Below are 20,902 nucleotides of genomic sequence, written 5' to 3' on the forward strand. Positions count from 1 at the left end.
GACGTGGTGCGCCACCTAGTGGTTGATTAAATATTAAACCCTCAGTCCAAAAACGGTTTTCTCCAAATATAAGTTCACTTTTACAGTTTTAATAGCTATTTGTAGTTCTGGGCTCCAGAGTTTAAGTCAGTAGATATTTAATGCTGTTTCAGTTGTGCTTTATATGTTTTATGTTCACCTATTTGTTCATGTTTTCCTTTCTCTGTTCAAAGGAGAAGCAGCTTGTTGGGACGTCGAGGTGTCTGTTAAAAGTGAGTATTTTTAGGGTTAGTCTGCCTTTTGAATGGATGACTTTTTAGTCGAATTTCAATACGTTTAAGAGAATACAGATGGTTGTGACATCACAAAAATTCCTGAGCGGGAAAAGCAGTCATGTGAGCATTGGTGGTTCAGTGGTAGAATTCTCGCCTGCCACGCGGGAGGCCCGGGTTCGATTCCCGGCCAATGCAACAACTTCTTTTCAACAGATTTTACACACTGAAGCACCAATACTTTTATTATAAAATGATCTACAAATATTTCAGTTCAGTATTGTGCTAACTGCTGTGTTTGGGTGTTGATTTCAGATCCTGTGTGTAATTGAGCGATACAACATAGGAGATTCATCTGGAGACCATGATATAATCACCGCAATACAAGATGAGGGTAAGATATGAGTTAAACAGTGTTTTGTTGTTACTGCAATGCTACAAAACCAGTTTTTCCTCTTGTTTTTAACATCAGAAGAAACGCAGTGAGTCGAGCGTAGCAGGAAATAGATACAACAATGTGTGTGCCCTCACTCCTCGTTAGTATAGTGGTAAGTATCCCCGCCTGTCACGCGGGAGACCGGGGTTCGATTCCCCGACGGGGAGAAAATGCTTTTTTTCTCCCTTTGTGTTCACAGGAAAACTCATTTATAGACTCCTGATGTAAGATATAAAGATCGCCTGTGAATAACATACTTGTTTTATCTTAAAATAAGACAAAACATCTCATTAGTAGATCGTTTAACTTACGAAAAGATGCTAATCTTCTACATTAGACTACACATTGGTCAGAACAATGCTCATTGGGTCAGGAAACACTTAAACTGGAGTTTAGCGATCTAATGAAAGCGTCGTTCAGCCGGTCTGTGTTCTGTCATAACATTTCGACTGTATTGTTTGCGATTGAGATCACAGAATAAATGCACTTACTTGACCGCTGTTGTATGAATAGAGAAACGGACGATGGCCATTTGGAATTACTATTAGGGAATTTCTAGGGGTGTGACGGTTAGTATATAACCGTGAGACCGGCGGTTATAGTTGAACACCGTCATTAGAACTCTATAACCGCCAAAACCGTGTCATTAAAATATTTTTTACAAACATTTTTTATCAAAAATTATTTTCATTTTTTAGATAGGATCATCAGATGCGCAATATATCGGGAGACATGGTTTTTACCACTTAATGAAGTTTTGTAAATCGTCAGACATGATATTTACCACTTCATTAAATTTTGCTTTGTAGAAAACCTTTCTTAAAAACTAATTTCGTTTTGAACAAATTTTATCTTAATTTTAATAGATGTTTCATCAACCAATTGCATGTATTTTAATAAATAAAAAGCAAATATAGCAGACAATGATAACCGTTACATGGAAGCACTGTGAACTAGAGCGCATCTCATTGTAAATGAAACTCAGCGTAGGCCTATGCCTCATACTCTAGCATTAAATATCTTTGCTGCATCCTTTCTAGAACAGACAATGGCTTTTTTTTTTTTTTTTTTTTTTTTTTTTTGCGGCTCGCATCAGCAAAGCATAGACCGCAAAACCATCAGCGGATGGCGGGCGGGTCACATGAACCGTCACATTTGACTCACGTCATAACCGTCATCACCAATTCTGAAACCGGCACACCCCTAGGAATTTCACTGTTATATTTACCAGTTTTCATAATATAAACAGACAGTGCAAAAGTCTTTGGTATTCCTTAAAAATCCGGCATTTACAGTGCATTAGATCGTGACAGTACATGTGTGCAGATGAGGACAAACAAGCGTGGCTTTGGCTAGATTTATTTGGAGGTAGGGCTGGACGATTATGGCCTAAAGTCAAAACCTCGATTAATTGAACATTTTACCTCGATTACGATTAATGAACGATTATTTTGTTTCTGTTTTTTTTTTTTTTGCCCTCATAGTTCACTGGCAAGGTTTGTACTGTAAGCAGGGCCGTAGCTGGGGTCAGGTTGTCTTGTTTGAATGCTTTAATGTTTTTTGAAAGGTTAAATTGGGAAGTGGCCAGGCTTAATAACACGTGAAAATGATACGCTCTCATGACGACATGCAGCAGCGTTCTGTCAACTGTCCTGATCGTCTTTTTAGACTGGCCTCAGCCAGACGGTTGAGATCGACTATTAAAGGTGGGTTATTTTGTCCTATTGAAAGCGCGATCTGACATCATAGCGCACTCGTAACATTTCTTATAGATTATTGCTCGGTGTAAGAGATAAATAAAGATCAGATAAAGATAAATTGGCACAAGTACCAGTACAAGTGATTGCGTGTGTGAATTAGTCATACTGTCTCTATATTATTGTGAAGCTGTGGGTTGTAAATAGCCTAGTTCCTTAAAATTAGAAAAATATGCTATAATAAGTTTTGAGATTCTAAGCTACTTTAGTGCTAAATCACAGGACAGTGCTGACAACTAGTTTTTGTGTTCCTCTGTGCGCGTGATCTTCACATCTACTGTTTATATGAGTGTTTGTGCCACAATGCAGCTGCGCCAACAATGTAGCTCGATATAATAATACACATCCGATCATCTAATCGCTTGAACGTCCAAACCATAAAACAAATACAACTGACAAAGTTTAGTGAAGACGCAAGGCCATCACTATGTGTTGAACCGGCGTTCACCTCCGTGTTTTGCTTTTATGCCACTGACTGGACGGGGCAGAGTCATGTGGCTACACACGCGCTAGTATGCTTTCAAAGGGGATATATACTGGTCTATTTAAACTGATCAGTGTAACCTTTTAAATGTTTAGTTGACAGTATTTTATTTTGACAGACTGCGATGTAAGTTTGAATTGCTAGAATATACGTGTAAACCAGGCTCCTGAGACAGAAAAAACTAAAATATTTCTAGCAAAACTGTTTACTTTCATGTGTGCACACTATAAACAAAAAAAAACAGAAGATTTGTGCTCTTGTAATATAAAGCAAACAAACAGAATGCGTTGACATCCTTCTTTATTTTTCGTGATCTTATGGAGCGTCGCCACACTTCTGTATTAAATACGTTATTTCAATTATTAAAGTCAGATATATTTTGCATATAATATATATATTACTTCAAACCAAATATAATTGGTATCATGATAATCATTAGAAGTGTGGCATATAATGTTAAAAGTTAGACGTGGTGCGCCACCTAGTGGTTGATTCAATATTTAAGCCTCAGTCCAAAAACGGTTTTCTCCAAATATAAGTTCACTTTTACAGTTTTGATAGCTATTTGTAGTTCTGGGACTACAGAGTTTAAGTCAGTAGATATTTTATGCTGTTTCGGTTGTGCTTTATATGTTTGATGTTCACCTATTTGTTCATGTTTTTCTTTCTTTGTTCAAAGAGGAAGCGGCTCGTTGTGACGTCCAGGGGTCTGTTAAAAGTGAGTATTTTTAGGGTTAGTACGCCTTTTGAATGGATGACTATTTAGTTTATTAGTCTATTTTCAATACGTTTAAGAGAATACAGATGGTTGTGACATCACAAAAATTCCTGACCAGGAAACGCAGTCATGTGAGCATTGGTGGTTCAGTGGTAGAATTCTCGCCTGCCACGCGGGAGGCCCGGGTTCGATTCCCGGCCAATGCAACAACTTCTTTTCAACATATTTTACACACTGAAGCACCAATACTTTTATCATAAAATGATCTACAAACAGGAAGCAAACCGAACTTTTTAAGATATAATTCACAGATGGGTTATGAGCCGAGAACACAGAGCAGGACTTGAATTTGCACAGGATTGTGGCTATACAATATAATTATACTCTTCCCGGCAGGTTCTGGTGTTAACAGATGAAGGAATGAATCAGCCGTTCAAATGAATCAATTGAATTAATGATTCAGTGATAAAATCAGTGACTCGCTGCCACCTGCTGGGGTTTTATTTCAGTCATTTAAATAATTTAATATTTCTGCATTAAAAAATTTGACATTCAAAACAATAACCTCCACATTAATGTGTGAATTTATTTGCATTCATGCCACCATTAAACATCAAAAAATTAACTTATGGTCCACTTTTGTGTTCTTCTGTGCCCCCTCTGTAGTATAAATAATTTCAAAGGTTAAAAAAGCCCCTGTAAATCGCTTTGAGTCATGTGTTACATCGTATTAGAAGGCTTCATTTTTTATTAAAATTTTGTTTTGATTAGTAGGTCAAGCGCTCCTTAAAATGAAAGTAAATATAGAGCCATGTGTAACAGTATATTGATCTGTGCATTAGGTCTTAAAGAGACAGAAGTGATACATAGTTGTCCATGAAGGCTGGAAATGAGAAACTACTTATTAACGTGTGCAGAATTATTAAGCAGGTTTTATTTTACAGATGAAATGAGCCAAAAAAGAGGCTGAACTCAGACTGAGAAGTCAACAATGATAAATCCCCATGAGAAATTCAGAACTAATGCACTACAAACATTACAAAGTTAAGGCATAACCATTGGACAGAACAATGCTCATTGGGTCAGAAAAATAAAAACAGGTGGAGAAGAAAAGATGCATGTTAACTGCAAAACAATTGAGAATAAATGTGAAGTGTGAAGGAACTGCAACCTTGAGTCTCCAGAATCACAACAAATGACCCACACTTACTAAGAATAACTTTCTTAAGTGTTGTGAAACACATCAATACTGTTTTTATAGGCTGTATGGACAGAATAAGTTGATACTGACTCACTTTTTATAAATTTGTAAAATTGAGAAATACTTTCTACCCCAGAACCCTGGTTTGTGAAAACTATTCATATCAAGTATATATATAATTTGAAACCAAATATAAGTGGTAGTATGATGAGCACAATGTTAAAAGTTAGACGTGGTGTGCCACCTAGTGGTTGATTAAATATTAAACCCTCAGTCCAAAAACGTCTTTCTCCAAATATAAGTTCACTTTTACAGTTTTGATAGCTGTTTGTAGTTCTGGGACTCCAGAGTTTAAGTCAGTAGATATTTAATGCTGTTTCAGTTGTGCTTTATATGAATTATTACTTTAATAATTACAAATGTAATTACTTAATATGTTTGATGTTCACCTTTGTTCATGTCTTTCTTTCTCTGTTCAAAGAGGAAGCGGCTCGTTGTGACGTCGAGGGGTCTGTTAAAAGTGAGTATTTTAAGGGTTAGTCCGCCTTTTGAATGGATGACTTTTTTAGTGTAATTTCAATACGTTTTAGAGGATACTTACAAAAATTCCTGAGCGGGAGAATATGTCATGTGAGCATTGGTGGTTCAGTGGTAGAATTCTCGCCTGCCACGCGGGAGGCCCGGGTTCGATTCCCGGCCAATGCAACAACTTCTTTTGAACATATTTTACGCACTGAAGCACCAATACTTTTATTTTAAAGTGATCTACAAACAGGAAGCAAACCGAACTTTTTAATATGGAATCACCATCAATGTTCATTCATTCACCAAACACACGTCACTGGCAGGTTCTTTTATTAAGGTCCCTTTACATTTACAGATCTTAAATTAATTTGACGGTCAACAAAGCATATTTCAGTTCAGTATTGTGCTAACTGCTGTGTTTGGGTGTTGATTTCAGATCCTGTGTGTAATTGAGCGATACAACATAGGAGATTCATCTGGAGACCATGATATAATCACCGCAATACAAGATGAGGGTAAGATATGAGTTAAACAGTGTTTTGTTGTTACTGCAATGCTACAAAACCAGTTTTTCCTCTTGTTTTTAACATCAGAAGACACGCAGTGAGTCTGGCGTAGCAGGAAATAGATACAACAATGTGTGTGCCCTCACTCCTCGTTAGTATAGTGGTAAGTATCCCCGCCTGTCACGCGGGAGACCGGGGTTCGATTCCCCGACGGGGAGAAAATGCTTTTTTCTCCCTTTGTGTTCACAGGAAAACTCATTTATAGACTCCTGCTTTAATATATAAAGATCGCCTGTGAATAACATACTTGTTTTTATCTTAAAATAAGACAAAACACCTCATTAGTAGATCGCTTAACTTTTGAAAAGATGCTAATCTTCTACATTAGACTACACATTGGTCAGAACAATGCTCATAGCCTCGAGCCAGTGGCACCGAGGCCAGAGTAGCTCAGGGTTTCCACAGTGGAGCCTGTAGCTCCGCTGCACGTCACTAAAACACGCCCTTTACACGCCTCTCAGAACAACGTCATGCAACCTCGTTATTTCACTAACAAAGAGAAGTTATCAGAAAACTAATAAGAAATAAATCACTGGAACATGCGCAATCACAAAACGAACATGATAAAAGCGGCCGTTTGTTGCATGCTTTGTTAAATATTCAAATTCAAAAGCATCGATGTTTTAACTATAAAATAAGTGATACATTGATCATATTGATTTAATTTATCAAGACTCAAAATTAATCACACATAAATTCACTTATATCTATTTTATTTATTTTGAACACTTATGAAAATAGCCTGCTTATTCGGTCGAGTCTGTAACTGCTTTTTTGTAGTCACAGTAGCCTATACGTCACATTAAGAATGAATGATAATATCTTTTTTTTTTTTTATAAAGGCTTCCGAACAAAAACATTATTATATTTTTATGATAGGCTACGTGGAGCTAAACACTTGAAACGAGAGGACCGATAAAATGTTACTTAATAAATACACAATTGTGATAGAGAATAAGAAGCTGATGTCTGAATTCTCCAAGCGGTCATATTTACCATGTTTACCATTGTAATGTTAATGTTTAGTGTGCATAGTCTTTTACATCGCTTATAAATATTTCTGCCTTGTTTAGTGATTATAATCCACATCGGATCATGTTATTTCAAACACTTGCTGTTGACTTGCTGTTGACTAAGAGTACGTTTTGAGCTCAACTGATTTTAAAACGTCTTTAATGCTGGTGTTAAAGCTGTTATCTTTTTGAAATGATCCGCGCTGACGCTCTCCACACGCTGAGAAACTCCGGCTTTGTTCATAACCCCTCCTCTAGCCCCAGCTGGCCCTCTTTGGCCCAAGGATTTCGTCGGGCCGAAAAAACCTGGCCGTTGGCCCCGAGGAAGCCCCGATCAGGCACGATCAAGCCCCGGAAGTGACAGTGGAAACGCGGCTGGCCCTGGCCCGCACTAGCACGCCCGGTTTAAGCTCGCCAGTGGAAACACGGCTAATGGGTCAGGAAACACTTAACAAACTGGAGTTTAGCGATCTAATGAATGAGTCAGTCTATTGTTAATTATCTGGCTCGGCTCGGTGTTCATCTTCAGTTCTCTCTTCACAGCAGTTCAGTCAGTGTACTGTTTGAGTAAATGAATTACTTCGGGATATTGGTTTGTTTGAACTCTGAGGGAGTGTCAGCCACATTAAAAAAGTTAACAGCTTAAGTAATTTGTGGATTAATGCGTATTGGAGAGGCGAACCGTTAATAAAACGATTCAGTTCGATTTGGTGAACTGGTTCAAAAAGATCCGCTTACATCGAATGATTCGTTCGCGAACCGAATATCACAAACTGCTTTGATTTGAACTCTCTCACAACAGACAATGCTGAATAAAGTCGTAGTTTTTGCTAGTTTTGGACCAAAATGTATTTTCGATGCTTCAAAATATTCTAACTGACCCTCTGATGTCCCATGGACTACTCTGATGATGTTTTTCTTACCTTTCTGGACATGGACAGTAGACCGTAAGTAAATCTTAAATATCTTAAACTGTGTTCTGAAGATGAACGGAGGTCTTACTGGTTTGGAACGACACAAGGGTGAGTTATTAATGACATAATTTTGAGTTTTGGGTGAACTATCCCTTTCAAGGTATTCATGGCAACTCGTCAAAATAAGTAATTTTTTTATGTTTCATTGTGTTTCATTGTGCTAGAAATATTACTATTATTTAGTAGAATGTATGCGATACTGCTACTATTGTTGAAAAAAATTATAAAACTTTTTAATAGCAAATCCCCTTTATTTACCAAGCGTGTTTAAATTTAATAAATTAACCCTCAAAGACCGAGACAGCCACCCACGGCTAAAAATAGCTATTATTCTTTAATGTTTAATAACCTTTGAACCGCTAATCCAATCTGAAGGCTTGGAAAAGTGATGTAAAGCAGAGATTCTCCACGTTTCAGAGAATCAATGCATTCGTTTCTCTCAGCCAAACAGAAATGATTATTGACACGTACACCCACCCACGAGCCCAGATTTGTTCAAACTCTCCCATATTAAACCAATAAGTAGTATTTTGAAATACTACTTAACATGTTTCTTTAAAAAAAATACGAACAAAAACAAAGTGAAAGTAAAGTCTGTCATGAGTGCACGAAAACAAACACAAAATAAAACATTTGCATGAGAAAACTCTCTGAAAAAGCACAAAACAACACACGACAGAGTACTTTGACATAAAACCAATCAAAGCCAAGGCTGAAACAGTGGTACATATCTGATAAAGCACTGGGACTTAAGTCTTGGGACGCTAGGCGATGTCCCGGTAAAATCGATGCTGATGCAGATTACAGTCAGCTGATCTATCATTTATATTATGCATATTATGTTTATATAATTATATAGTTCATAAAGATAGTTTGCACAATTTTTTTCTGATGCACTCTGAATATTTCTCACTCATTTTGTGTGTAGTTTGTGAATCATTTTCACTGTATTGTTAAACAAAATTTGTGCAGTTGTTTTTACTATATGCTGCATAGTTTGTGTTTATTGTTCATATTCAGATTGAAAGTATATTTCTCAGAAGAAGAAAAAAACTTGTTTTGTTTGGTTTTGTTATCATATAACACTCTTTCCATTTTCTTTACTCATGAAAATGTTTTTGGACACACCTCTATTGTTAAAATAGGCCTGTTTTTCACTTAAAAGCGTCGATAACAATATTGTAATAAATGACTATAACTTGCTTGGGGAATGGTATATGTAAACAAAATTTATTTGGAAGTGTAAAACACAGAGACACAACTTTCTAAAGAAAATATCCAAACTTTAGGAGTTTCTGTTTGAGTACACAGTAAAAAAAAGCGGCGCTCGGAGCTGTGGCCGTAAGGTCTCCGGTGCCTTTCAAGGCGGCAATCCCTGAAGCCGGTGGTGGAAACCGGAAGTAAAGGATGCCGTCAAACTGAAGAAGGAGTCCTATCGGGCCTGGATGGCTTGTGGGACTCTGGAGGCAGCTGACAGGTACCGACAGGCCAAGCGGACTGCAGCCCGGGTTGTCATGGAGGCAAAAAAAATCGGGTCTGGGAGGAGTTCGGTGAGGCCATGGAGAAAGACTAATGGTTGGCCTCAGAGATTCTGGCAAACCGTTCGATGCCTCAGGAGGGGGAAGCAGTTGCCTACCAACACTGTTTACAGTGGAGATGGGCACCTGTTGACCTCAACTTGGGATATCGTCGGGCGGTGGAAGGAATACTTCGAGGATCTCCTCTATCCCACCAACTTGTCTTCTGTTGAGGAGGCAGTGGCTGGGGACTCGGAGGAAAACTTGTCCATCACCCGGGCTGAAGTCATCGAGGTAGTTAAAAAGCTCCTCGGTGGCAAGGCACCGGGGGTGGATGAGATCCACCCTGAGTACCTCAAGTCTCTGGATGTTGTTGGGCTGTCTTGGCTGACATGTCTCTGCAACATTGCATGGTGGTTGGGGACAGTACCTCTGGACTGGCAGACCGGGGTGGTGGTCCCTCTTTTAAGAAGGGGGACCGGAGAGTGTGTTCCAACTATAGGGGGATCACACTTTTCAGCCTCCCCGGGAAAGTCTATGACTGGGTACTGGAGAGGAGAATTCGGCCGATAGTGGAACCTCGGATTCAGGAGGAACAGTGTGGTTTTCGTCCCAGTCATGGAACACTTGACCAGCTCTATATCCTTTCCAGGGTGCTGGAGGGTTCATGGGAGTTTGCCCAACCAGTCCACATGTGTTTTGTGGATTTGGAAAAGGCATTTGACCGTGTTCCTCGTGGCATCCTGTGGAGGGTGCTCTGGGAGTATAGGGTCGGCGGCCCCCTGCTTAGGGCTGTTCGCTCCCTGTATGACCGGAGCAAGGGCTTGGTACGCATTGCCGGCAGTAAGTCAGACCTGTTCCTGGTGCATGTTAGACTCCGGCAGGGCTGCCCTTTGTCACCGGTTCTGTTCATAATTTTTATGGACAGAATTTCTAGGCGCAGCCAAGGGCCGGAGAGTGTCCGGTTTGGGGACCATACGATTTCATCGCTGCTTTTTACGGATGATGTTTTCGTGTTGGCCTCCTCAGACCAGGACCTTCAGCGTGCACTGGGACGGTTTGCAGCCGAGTGTGAATCGGCTGGGATGAGAATCAGCACCTCCAAGTCCGAGGCCATGGTTCTCAGTTGGAAAAGGGTGGATTGCCCACTTCAGGTTGGTGGAGAGTTCCTGCCTCAAGTGGAGGAGTTCAGGTATCTTGGGTCTTGTTCACGGGTGAGGGAAGGATGGAACGGTAGATTGAGCTGTAAGGCAAAGCTCTCGATTTACTGGTCAATCTACATTCCTACTCTCACCTATGGTAATGAGCTGTGGGTCATGACCGAAAGGATAAGATCCCGGATACAGGCAGCCGAAATAAACCTTCTCCGCAGGGTGGCTGGGCGCTCTCTTAGAGATAGGGTGAGAAGCTCGGTCACTCGGGAGGAGCTCAGAGTAGAGCCGTTACTCCTCCACATCGAGAGGAGCCAGCTGAGGTGGCTCAGGCTTCTATTTCGGATGCCACCGGGAGGAGGCCCCGGGGAAGACCTAGGACACGCTGGAGGGACTATGTCTCCCGGCTGGCCTGGCAACGCCTCGGGGTCCCCCCGGAAGAGCTGGAGGAAGTGGCTAGGGAGAGGGAAGTCTGGGCGTCTCTGTTTAGACTGTTGCCCCCGTGACCCGGTCCCGGATAAGCGGAAAATGATGAATGGATGGATGGATTAAAAAAACGTGTTTTTTTTTAATTAGCATACTTTTATGTTTTGCTGTTACCGAAATTGGTCCTGAGAACCATGGATTTTAACTGGTATCGGTACCGAAAACTGACATTTTGGATTTGTGCTGAATGAGGTTTAGACACACCGTGTCATACCGGTGACTGCGTTCATGCAATAGACACATTTTGTAGCCTTATTGTTTTAGAGGTCGACCGATATTGGATTTTGCAGATACCGATACCTAGGTTGAACCACACTGGCCGATACAGATTAATTAACCGATAGTTTTTCAAATGGATACTGAACAAAAAACCCAGTATGGAACAAAACTATTAGCAGTAGTAGTAATAAAAATATTAACCAAAAAAGTAATAGTAAATGTTGAAATTACCACGCTCTTATAGGGCCCTATGAAATCCCTTTAATCTTTTCCTGAATTCCATTTTTATTTATTTCCAAAATATACTATTTAATTTTTCTGGAATCTGTTTTTTTTATTATTATTTTTTACTCCACTCCTTTTTAATAGTTAAATTAAAGTTTTTTAATAATAAAGCAAGTCTAATTAATTATAATCATGAAACTTATACATTTTCAAATCAATTTAATAAAAGTTAAAAGTATAAAAGTTTATTTGAATGCATAAAACAACTTAATTTATTTTTTCTTAAAGAAGCCTAATGATTTTCCCCCTTATATTTGTGTGTATTTACATTTTTATTGTTATCAATCAGTCACAATATCAATTTTATTTGTCTTTTAATTACTGAAAATTAAGCAAACCTTTTTTCGGCAAACAAAGGGGATTTCCTATTCAAAATCAAGCATGGAAGAAATGTTGTGTGAATAATCCTTAAAAAAATGATGATGGTTTCATTATAGTAGTAGCATTCTACTGAAAAATAGACTTAAAAAAAACAGACTTTTATTTTGACGGGATGCTGTGTTCTGTGCATGTGATATGATGCTTTGCTCGAATCAAATGGTCAAATGCTCATTAAGTGACTCTCATCATCTTTTAGTGAGATGACAGATGGTGAAATCACCCGAGTGAATTCTGTTTTTGTGAATGTAGTCCGCGTTTTTCTGCATCGCGGAAAACAGAACTACAATTATACCAGCACAATGTATACTCTCGCACTTGAACTGCTTCTATTATTGAACATTCAGGTGACTATCTAATCAAAATAAAAGAGCAGTGCTGAGTCTAGCAGAACTCACACTCTCCGGACGCGTTGTGTTCAACTCGAGCAGCGATCTAAAATAGTTTATTTATTCACTAACGGACACAAGTTGACTTCAAGAATGAACAATGAGTCAAAGATAAGTTTGAAGTTCAGTGTATAAAAATGGAGCAAACGGAAAGGGCTTAAAAAAACAGATGTCAGTGATGTCAGTCACTAGAGACCGCTCTCACACTTTATAATGAAAACCGAGCCTTTTCAGCCGCTGCAGCAACGGACTCAACTCAGAAAAACTATTAACTGCTCCAGCAAGGGACAAAACGCAGAGAACTATCGGCATGGATTTCTGCCGATAACGATTGTTCCAGCAATCAACTGGATACAGTTTGTACATGTACTGAATCATTCAATAATGAAGCACGATTGTTTTCTTTTGAAATGCGCCATAGTTCTGCTTTGATCTTAGTTTGGAATTATTCTCGCTGCTGAAACAGAACAAAAACGTAATATTGCGTATAAAATGTTAGCCATTTAATTTTAGCTACTTTTTACAGCTTACTGAACTGTTTTATGAAATCAGCGTCACATTTGTAGTCTTGATAGTTTTTTTCGGGATATTCAGGAAAACAGCATTCTTGGTTGTGTAAATGTTACTTTATTGTATCATATGTTATAAAAATAAAAACTCACCTATTAATGTCGAGAGCCTGTAAGCTCACAGCAGGGACATACTGTGCAGCAATTGTAGAGAAATGAAAACAGGTCACACCTCTACAATTATTTGCGCTTGCAAAAAATGCTCTCAAATAAATTTTGAGGTGGCACACATTTCATTTATAGACTCCCAATTGAATGAAACTTTTAAAATGAAGTTTTATAATGAAACTTATAAAAAAATGGTTTCTGTTCCCATTATGCACAGTGTGCTCTCTTTACGCTCGTCCACATTGAACATCTATGTAAATACTTCATAAACATAACTGAAATATGAACTGATGGTTATCACTTAAGTTAATTAATCAGCAGACTGGCTCTGATCTTTGGCGTCTTGTGTCAACTTCTCCAGAGTGTAAATCAGTGGAAATTCGGAGCCAAAGTCCTGTAGTGTATTCCAGCCTTTAGAGATGATGGACATGTTTACATCCATTCAATAAGAGGCTTCATAATGAAGCTAGTTTATGTGTTCATCCCCATGAATAAAATGTTATATTGGTTTGTTTTATTTGATTTTTGAATATGTGTTACTTAGCTGAACGTGGATTAGTTTAGATGTGTAATGTTCTTTATTTGATGTCTTCTAAACCGTTGACAACGAAACACCCCCTTACCCCCAATGAAGACTTGGAAGAGCAAGGACCATTTTGAATATAATTCTGATTGGAACAAAGTCATTAGGAACAAAACTTATGAATATTTTTGAAAAGGTTCTATTATGCAAAACCAAATATATACAATTGAAACCAAATATAATTGGTAGTATGATAATCATTAGAAGTGTGGAATATGTTAAATGTTAGACGTGGTGCGCCACCTAGTGGTTGATTAAATATTAAAACCTCAGTCCAAAAATGTTTTTTTTATTTTTCTCCAAATATAAGTTCACTTTTACAGTTTTAATAGCTGTTTGTAGTTCTGGGACTCCAGAGTTTAAGTCAGTAGATATTTTATGCTGTTTCAGTTGTGCTTTATATGTTTGATGTTCACTTATTTGTTCATGTTTTTCTTTCTTTGTTCAAAGAGGAAGCGGCTCGTTGGGACGTCCAGGGGTCTGTTAAAAGTGAGTATTTTTAGGGTTAGTACGCCTTTTGAATGGATGACTATTTAGTTTATTAGTCTATTTTCAATGTTTTAAAGAGGATACTGATGGTTGTGACATCACAAAAATTCCTGAGCGGGAAATGCAGTCATGTGAGCATTGGTGGTTCAGTGGTAGAATTCTCGCCTGCCACGCGGGAGGCCCGGGTTCGATTCCCGGCCAATGCAACAACTTCTTTTCAACAGATTTTACACACTGAAGCACCAATACTTTTATTATAAAGTAGTCTATTTTCAATGCATTTAAGAGGATACTGATGGTTGTGACATCACAAAAATTCCTGAGCGGGAAATGCAGTCATGTGAGCATTGGTGGTTCAGTGGTAGAATTCTCGCCTGCCACGCGGGAGGCCCGGGTTCGATTCCCGGCCAATGCAACAACTTCTTTTCAACAGATTTTACACACTGAAGCACCAATACTTTTATTATAAAGTAGTCTATTTTCAATGCATTTAAGAGGATACTGATGGTTATGACATCACAAAAATTCCTGAGCGGGAAATGCGGTCATGTGAGCATTGGTGGTTCAGTGGTAGAATTCTCGCCTGCCACGCGGGAGGCCCGGGTTCGATTCCCGGCCAATGCAACAGCTTCTTTTCAACAGATTTTACACACTGAAGCACCAATACTTTTATTATAAAGTAGTCTATTTTCAATGCATTTAAGAGGATACTGATGTTGTGACATCACAAAAATTCCTGAGCGGGAAATGCAGTCATGTGAGCATTGGTGGTTCAGTGGTAGAATTCTCGCCTGCCACGCGGGAGGCCCGGGTTCGATTCCCGGCCAATGCAACCACTTCTTTTCAACAGATTTTACACACTGAAGCACCAATACTTTTATTATAAAGTAGTCTATTTTCAATGCATTTAAGAGGATATTGATGTTGTGACATCACAAAAATTCCTGAGCGGGAAATGCAGTCATGTGAGCATTGGTGGTTCAGTGGTAGAATTCTCGCCTGCCACGCGGGAGGCCCGGGTTCGATTCCCGGCCAATGCAACAATTTCTTTTCAACAGATTTTACACACTGAGGCACCAATACTTTTATTATAAAGTAGTCTATTTTCAATGCATTTAAGAGGATAATGATGGTTGTGACATCACAAAAATTCCTGAGCGGGAAACGCAGTCATGTGAGCATTGGTGGTTAAGTGTCCAAGACCTCCTTTTATCTTCGCAACAGAGTTTAAGATATTTTAGATTTAGTCCGAGAGCTCTCAGTCCCTCCATTGAAGCTGTGTGTACGGTATACGGTCCATGTCCAGAAAGGTAAGAAAAACATCATCAAACTAGTCCATGTGACATCAGAGGGTCAGTTAGAATTTTTTGAAGCATCAAAAATACATTTTGGTCCAAAAATAGCAAAAACAACGACTTTATTCAGCATTGTCTTCTCTTCCGTGTCTGTGTGAGAGAGAGTTCAAATCAAAGCAGTCTGGATATCCGGTTCGCGAAAGAATCATTCAGTTCACCAAATCGAACTGAATCGTTTTAAACGGTTCGCGTCTCTAATGCGCAATAATCCACAAATGAATTAAGCTTGTTAACTTTTTTAATGTGGCTGACACCCCCTCTAAGTTCAAACAAACCAATATCCCGGAGTAATTCATTTACTCAAACAGTACACTGACTGAACTGTCTGTGAAGAGAGAACTGAAGATGAACACAGAGCCGTGCCAGATAACGAACAAAACATTGACTCGTTCACGAGTCAAGAACCGTTTCTGTCAGACGCGTCCAATTCATGAACCGAGGAGCCGATGATACTGCGCATGTGTGATTTAGCGTGAAGCAGACTGACACACAGAGCGTCTGAACTGAACTGATTCTGTGCTAGTGTTATGAGCGCGGGTAAACCAAAGGCTTGAATCAAGGGCAATCATCGCAAATGACGACATTACGTTGAGCGCAAAAGAACCGGTGAACCGTTTTCTTCAACCGGTTTATTGAATCGAACTGTCCGAAAGAACTACTGGTGATCCGAACACCGATGCAACCGGTTCTTCACTCGTGAATGAGTCAGTCTATTGTTCGTTATCTGGCTCGGCTCGGTGTCCATCTTCACAGCAGTTCAGTCAGTGTACTGTTTGAGTACATGAATTACTCCGGGATATTGGTTTGTTTGAACTCAGAGGGAGTGTCAGCCACATTAAAAAAAGTGAACAGCTTAAGTCATTTGTGGATTAATGCGTATTAGAGATGCGAATCGTTTAAAACGATTCAGTTTGATTTGGTGAACTGAATGATTCGTTCGCGAACCGGATATCCTGCTTTGATTTGAACTCTCTCTCACACAGACACAGAAGAGAAGACAATGCTGAATAAAGTCGTAGTTTTTGCTATTTTTGGACCAAAATGTATTTTCGATGCTTCAAAAAATTCCAACGGACCCTCTGATGTCCCATGGATTACTCTGATGATGTTTTTCTTACCTTTCTGGACATGGACAGTAGACCGTACACACAGCTTCAATGGAGGGACTGAGAGCTCTCGGACTAAATCTAAAATATCTTAAACTGTGTTCCGAAGATAAAAGGAGGTCTTACATGTTTGGAACAGCATAAGGGTGAGTTATTAATGACATAATTTTCATTTTTGGGCGAACTAACCCTTTAACCTCCACATTAATGTGTGAATTTATTTACACTCATCCCACCATTAAACATCAAAAAAGGAACTTACAGTCCACTTTTGTGTTCTTCTGTGCCCCATCTGTAGTATAAATCATTTCAAAGGTAAAAAAAAAACTCCCCTGTAAATCACTTTTACGAAGTACAAATACTTCGTTACTGTACTTAAGTAGAAATTTGGTGTATCTATACTTTACTTGAGTAATTATTTTTCAGCCGACTTTTTACTTCTACTCCTTACATTTTCAGGCAAGTATCTGTACTTTCTACTCCTTACATTTTAAAAATAGCTTTGTTACTGCTATTTCATTTCGGCTTGTTTTCATTCAAAAAAAAAAAAAAAAAAACCTATCCAGATAAATCGCGCCATCCGGATGGAGTGAATTTGATTGTGGTTGGATGAGAAGTATAAACATATACCATTCCGACACCCTATTGGTCTGTACGCGATCCATCGCACCTGCACGTGACACATATCACATCACAGTCCAGCAAGGACATAGCCAGTTTTGGGTTCGTTTATCAAAAAATATATTTCTTAAAAGTAGGGTTGGGTATGGAACCGGTATCCGATCGCCTCAGAGTCAGTCCGCTTAAATTTCACATGAAACCAGCGTCAGACCGGTCTCCTCCCGTCTTTGAGCGCGCTCTTCAATCTGCAGAGGCGCAGACCGCGAACGGAGCAGCGCATGCGCACTTAAACAAACAGAGGACACAAGGTGTGTGTTTATCGATAGATTGTTAGAATATCCATATCTGTGCAGTTCTTTGTCATAAATACAGTTTACAAAAGGACACAAGGTAGCAGTCGGTTTCTCATCTGTAAAGTTTTCGCTCATCACACCACAGCCGTTTCCTCCAGCGAAAATCTAGCCCTTAACACATATGAACGAACACATACTTTAATTACACTTACTAAAATATACTTAATTTAATCATACGTACTTTATACATACACTACTGTGCAAAAGTCTTAGACACTTTAGTATTTTCACTTAAAAGAATGGTGTTCGGACAGTTATTTATATATTTTGCTGTAGTATGTCAGTATAAAATATCAGTTTACATTTCCAAACATTAATTTTCCCGTTGTCAGACTGCTTGTGCATTCAAAGTCGCACTAGATTATTATTAAAATTAATGACCAACTGATATTTCCTACTGACATACTACAGCAAAAGATATAAATAACTGGCTTAAAACCCTTTTTGGGGAGAAAATACAAATTTTTCCATAAGACTTTTGCACAGTACTGTATTTTAAAAACGACATTGTTGCTACTTTATAAAGAATGACCACTCATCTTAACTAAATATCAGAGCGAGTGACAGAGATACAGTAGAAACATTATGTGTGCTTTTGTATTAAATAATGACCCAGATTGTGAAATACATTTATTAGCCTTAGATTAAGGAAAGCACAACTTGGGAAATGAGAGCATCCAAGCTGAAAAGCTATGGATTTAATTTAAATATTTGTAATGTTCTTTAAAGTTATCCATAGTTTTTTTTTGTGGTTCTTTTTTTTAAAGTGTCGGTTCAGGCACCGTTTAGGAGCCGGTACCGTTTTAAAAGTATCGAAAAGGCACTGGACCCTACTTAAAAGTTATTATTTCTCACTGGCTCATTTACCAAATTAGTGCTTTTTCTTCGTCCTCCACAAATTAAGCTACTGTAGGTAGTTCGGTAGCGAGACGTTTGAATAAATTAGCGTTTTTGATTGACGATGCGATTGACAATGTTGTGATAAGTAGGCTATACCAACTTTGTAACTCGTTACCCCCCGAACACTGGACATAGCAGACGTATGTAGCAAATAAGGTATCAATCAAGAAGGTATCAGGATTATGACTTATTTTTCAGTTTTAGTTTTTGATTAATCACTTGGATTAATCATTCATTTTGACAGCACTATAATGTTTATTGTAAATAGACAGCCATACAAGTGTAATTGTTACTAAGCCTGCACCAATGTTCTTGTCCATTGCCCTCGCAGATTCCTGCAGCTAATCATGGATGTACATTCCATTAAAAGTTATTGATGCCAAGCCTCTGAAGTTTGACTTTTTGCACTATAACAATACTTATTGGCAACTAGTCATCATATCTCTATTCCTTTAATGTATTTGGATTGTACTAAAGTGCGTTCATTTTAAATGGGCATATATGCGGCTGATGAAGACCTGAAGGTCGAAACGTTGCTTGATTAAATTCCTCTGGAGCAGTAGTTTTCAGTGTTCAGACTTCACTTCTTTATTTGTCTATATCATTCAGTTGTCTTGCACCTGCGTCCTAATTGGATGTTTGGGATGTGCACACCATTTTTGTATTTTCATATATGCGGCTGAAACAGGAAGCCTAGTGCATCCCAAATTTTTCAACATGAACATTTTAATATAACATTATAGTCATTATGGCCTATGGCCTTTAGAATTTTTTTTTTTTTGAGGAGGTGGGGTGGTGTACAATAGGCCCCTGTGGTGCGGCCTAAGCTTTTGTTCTTAATGGCATTTTTTTTACATTACTTTACTTACATTACTTTTACTTTTATACTTTAAGTAGTTTTTTAAACCAGTACTTTTACACTTTTACTTGAGTAAAAAGCTTGAGTTGATACTTCAACTTCTACAAAAGTCTTTTTAAATTCTAGTATCTATACTTCTACTTGAGTAATGAATGCCAGTACTTTTGACACCACTGGTGCTCATGCTTAAGATATATCTTTTTATGAAAAAAAAGTCCTTAACAGTCCATGAATCTGGGGTTCATGAAAGAGTGGGAACCCTGGTGTGTGAAAACTACTAATATGAAGTATATATATATATATATATAATTTGAAACCAATTGTAATTGGTAGTATGATAATCATTAGAAGTGTGGCATATAATGTTAAATGTTAGACGTGGTGCGCCACCTAGTGGTTGATTAAATATTAAACCCTCAGTCCAAAAATGTTTTTTTATTTTTCTCCAAATATAAGTTCACTTTTACAGTTTTGATAGCTGTTTGTAGTTCTGGGACTACAGAGTTTAAGTCAGTAGATATTTAATACTGTTTCAGTTGTGCTTTATATGTTTGATGTTCACCTTTGTTCATGTTTTTCTTTCTCTGTTCAAAGAGGAAGCGGCTCGTTGTGACGTCGAGGTGTCTGTTAAAAGTGAGTATTTTTAGGGTTAGTACGCCTTTTGAATGGATGACTATTTAGTTTATTAGTCTATTTTCAATGTTTTAAAGAGGATACTGATGGTTGTGACATCACAAAAATTCCTGAGCGGGAAATGCAGTCATGTGAGCATTGGTGGTTCAGTGGTAGAATTCTCGCCTGCCACGCGGGAGGCCCGGGTTCGATTCCCGGCCAATGCAACAACTTCTTTTCAACATATTTTACACACTGAAGCACCAATACTTTTGTTATGAAGTGATCTACCAACAGGAAGCAAACCTAACTTTTTAAAGGGATCCCCGGGTATCAAAACATGTTTAGCTTAATATAACGTAAATGATGTCTCGTATTAAAATGTGTAATAGAAAAACCACGAAAGATTTGAGTTATTTTAAAAAAATCTAATTCGTTTTTTACACTATGGGGGGGGCATTATTTTATGTGCTCAGTACATTCTGCGTTGATAATGTTAAATGGTTGCACTCGGTGAGCTTCTGGCACTTTTGACCGCGACAGAACTCATAAAGTACTGATATGATACCACATTGTGTGGCTTTGGGTTGTAATTTTCAGTTGGAGGGCTACAAGAGAAGCAACATAAAGCTGGGTACACGACAAAAGATTTTTTACAGCTTAAAAGATTTACAAAATGTGATAGACCACAAACATTCAGCAGCAGCTCACGGAGTGCAACCATTTGACGTCATCAGAATAATGGCGCCCCCATAGTCCAAAATATGTATACATCTATGACTTTTTAAACATAAACATTTACATTTACAGATCTTAAATGAGTTTGATGGTCAACAAAGCATATTTCAGTTCATTATTGTGCTAACTGCTCTGTTTCGGTGTTGATTTTAGACCCTGTGTGTAATTGAGCGATACAACATAAGAAACTCATCTGGAGACCATGATATAATCACCGCAATACAACATGAAGGTAAGATACGAGTTAAACAGTGATTTG

The 20,902-nt window shown here is 38.5% G+C and overlaps 11 non-coding genes across 11 annotated transcripts; all 11 read left to right on the forward strand.

The window, feature by feature from the left end:
- Positions 1-378: 378 nt before the first annotated feature.
- trnag-gcc (transfer RNA glycine (anticodon GCC)) lies at positions 379-449 on the forward strand. The gene has a single exon. It is a non-coding gene; the product is annotated as a tRNA-Gly (tRNA).
- A 333-nt stretch (positions 450-782) lies between these two features.
- On the forward strand, positions 783-854 carry trnad-guc (transfer RNA aspartic acid (anticodon GUC)). The gene has a single exon. It is a non-coding gene; the product is annotated as a tRNA-Asp (tRNA).
- Positions 855-3,781: 2,927 nt separating this feature from the next.
- On the forward strand, positions 3,782-3,852 carry trnag-gcc (transfer RNA glycine (anticodon GCC)). The gene has a single exon. It is a non-coding gene; the product is annotated as a tRNA-Gly (tRNA).
- A 1,629-nt stretch (positions 3,853-5,481) lies between these two features.
- On the forward strand, positions 5,482-5,552 carry trnag-gcc (transfer RNA glycine (anticodon GCC)). The gene has a single exon. It is a non-coding gene; the product is annotated as a tRNA-Gly (tRNA).
- A 472-nt stretch (positions 5,553-6,024) lies between these two features.
- On the forward strand, positions 6,025-6,096 carry trnad-guc (transfer RNA aspartic acid (anticodon GUC)). Its single transcript has one exon. It is a non-coding gene; the product is annotated as a tRNA-Asp (tRNA).
- An 8,138-nt stretch (positions 6,097-14,234) lies between these two features.
- trnag-gcc (transfer RNA glycine (anticodon GCC)) lies at positions 14,235-14,305 on the forward strand. The gene has a single exon. It is a non-coding gene; the product is annotated as a tRNA-Gly (tRNA).
- A 138-nt stretch (positions 14,306-14,443) lies between these two features.
- On the forward strand, positions 14,444-14,514 carry trnag-gcc (transfer RNA glycine (anticodon GCC)). Its single transcript has one exon. It is a non-coding gene; the product is annotated as a tRNA-Gly (tRNA).
- Positions 14,515-14,652: 138 nt separating this feature from the next.
- On the forward strand, positions 14,653-14,723 carry trnag-gcc (transfer RNA glycine (anticodon GCC)). Its single transcript has one exon. It is a non-coding gene; the product is annotated as a tRNA-Gly (tRNA).
- Positions 14,724-14,860: 137 nt separating this feature from the next.
- trnag-gcc (transfer RNA glycine (anticodon GCC)) lies at positions 14,861-14,931 on the forward strand. Its single transcript has one exon. It is a non-coding gene; the product is annotated as a tRNA-Gly (tRNA).
- A 137-nt stretch (positions 14,932-15,068) lies between these two features.
- On the forward strand, positions 15,069-15,139 carry trnag-gcc (transfer RNA glycine (anticodon GCC)). Its single transcript has one exon. It is a non-coding gene; the product is annotated as a tRNA-Gly (tRNA).
- A 4,922-nt stretch (positions 15,140-20,061) lies between these two features.
- On the forward strand, positions 20,062-20,132 carry trnag-gcc (transfer RNA glycine (anticodon GCC)). Its single transcript has one exon. It is a non-coding gene; the product is annotated as a tRNA-Gly (tRNA).
- The last annotated feature ends 770 nt before the right edge of the window (positions 20,133-20,902 follow it).

The sequence above is a fragment of the Carassius auratus genome, unplaced genomic scaffold, assembly GCF_003368295.1.
Source record: "Carassius auratus strain Wakin unplaced genomic scaffold, ASM336829v1 scaf_tig00016667, whole genome shotgun sequence".
Taxonomy (NCBI): Eukaryota; Metazoa; Chordata; class Actinopteri; order Cypriniformes; family Cyprinidae; genus Carassius; species Carassius auratus.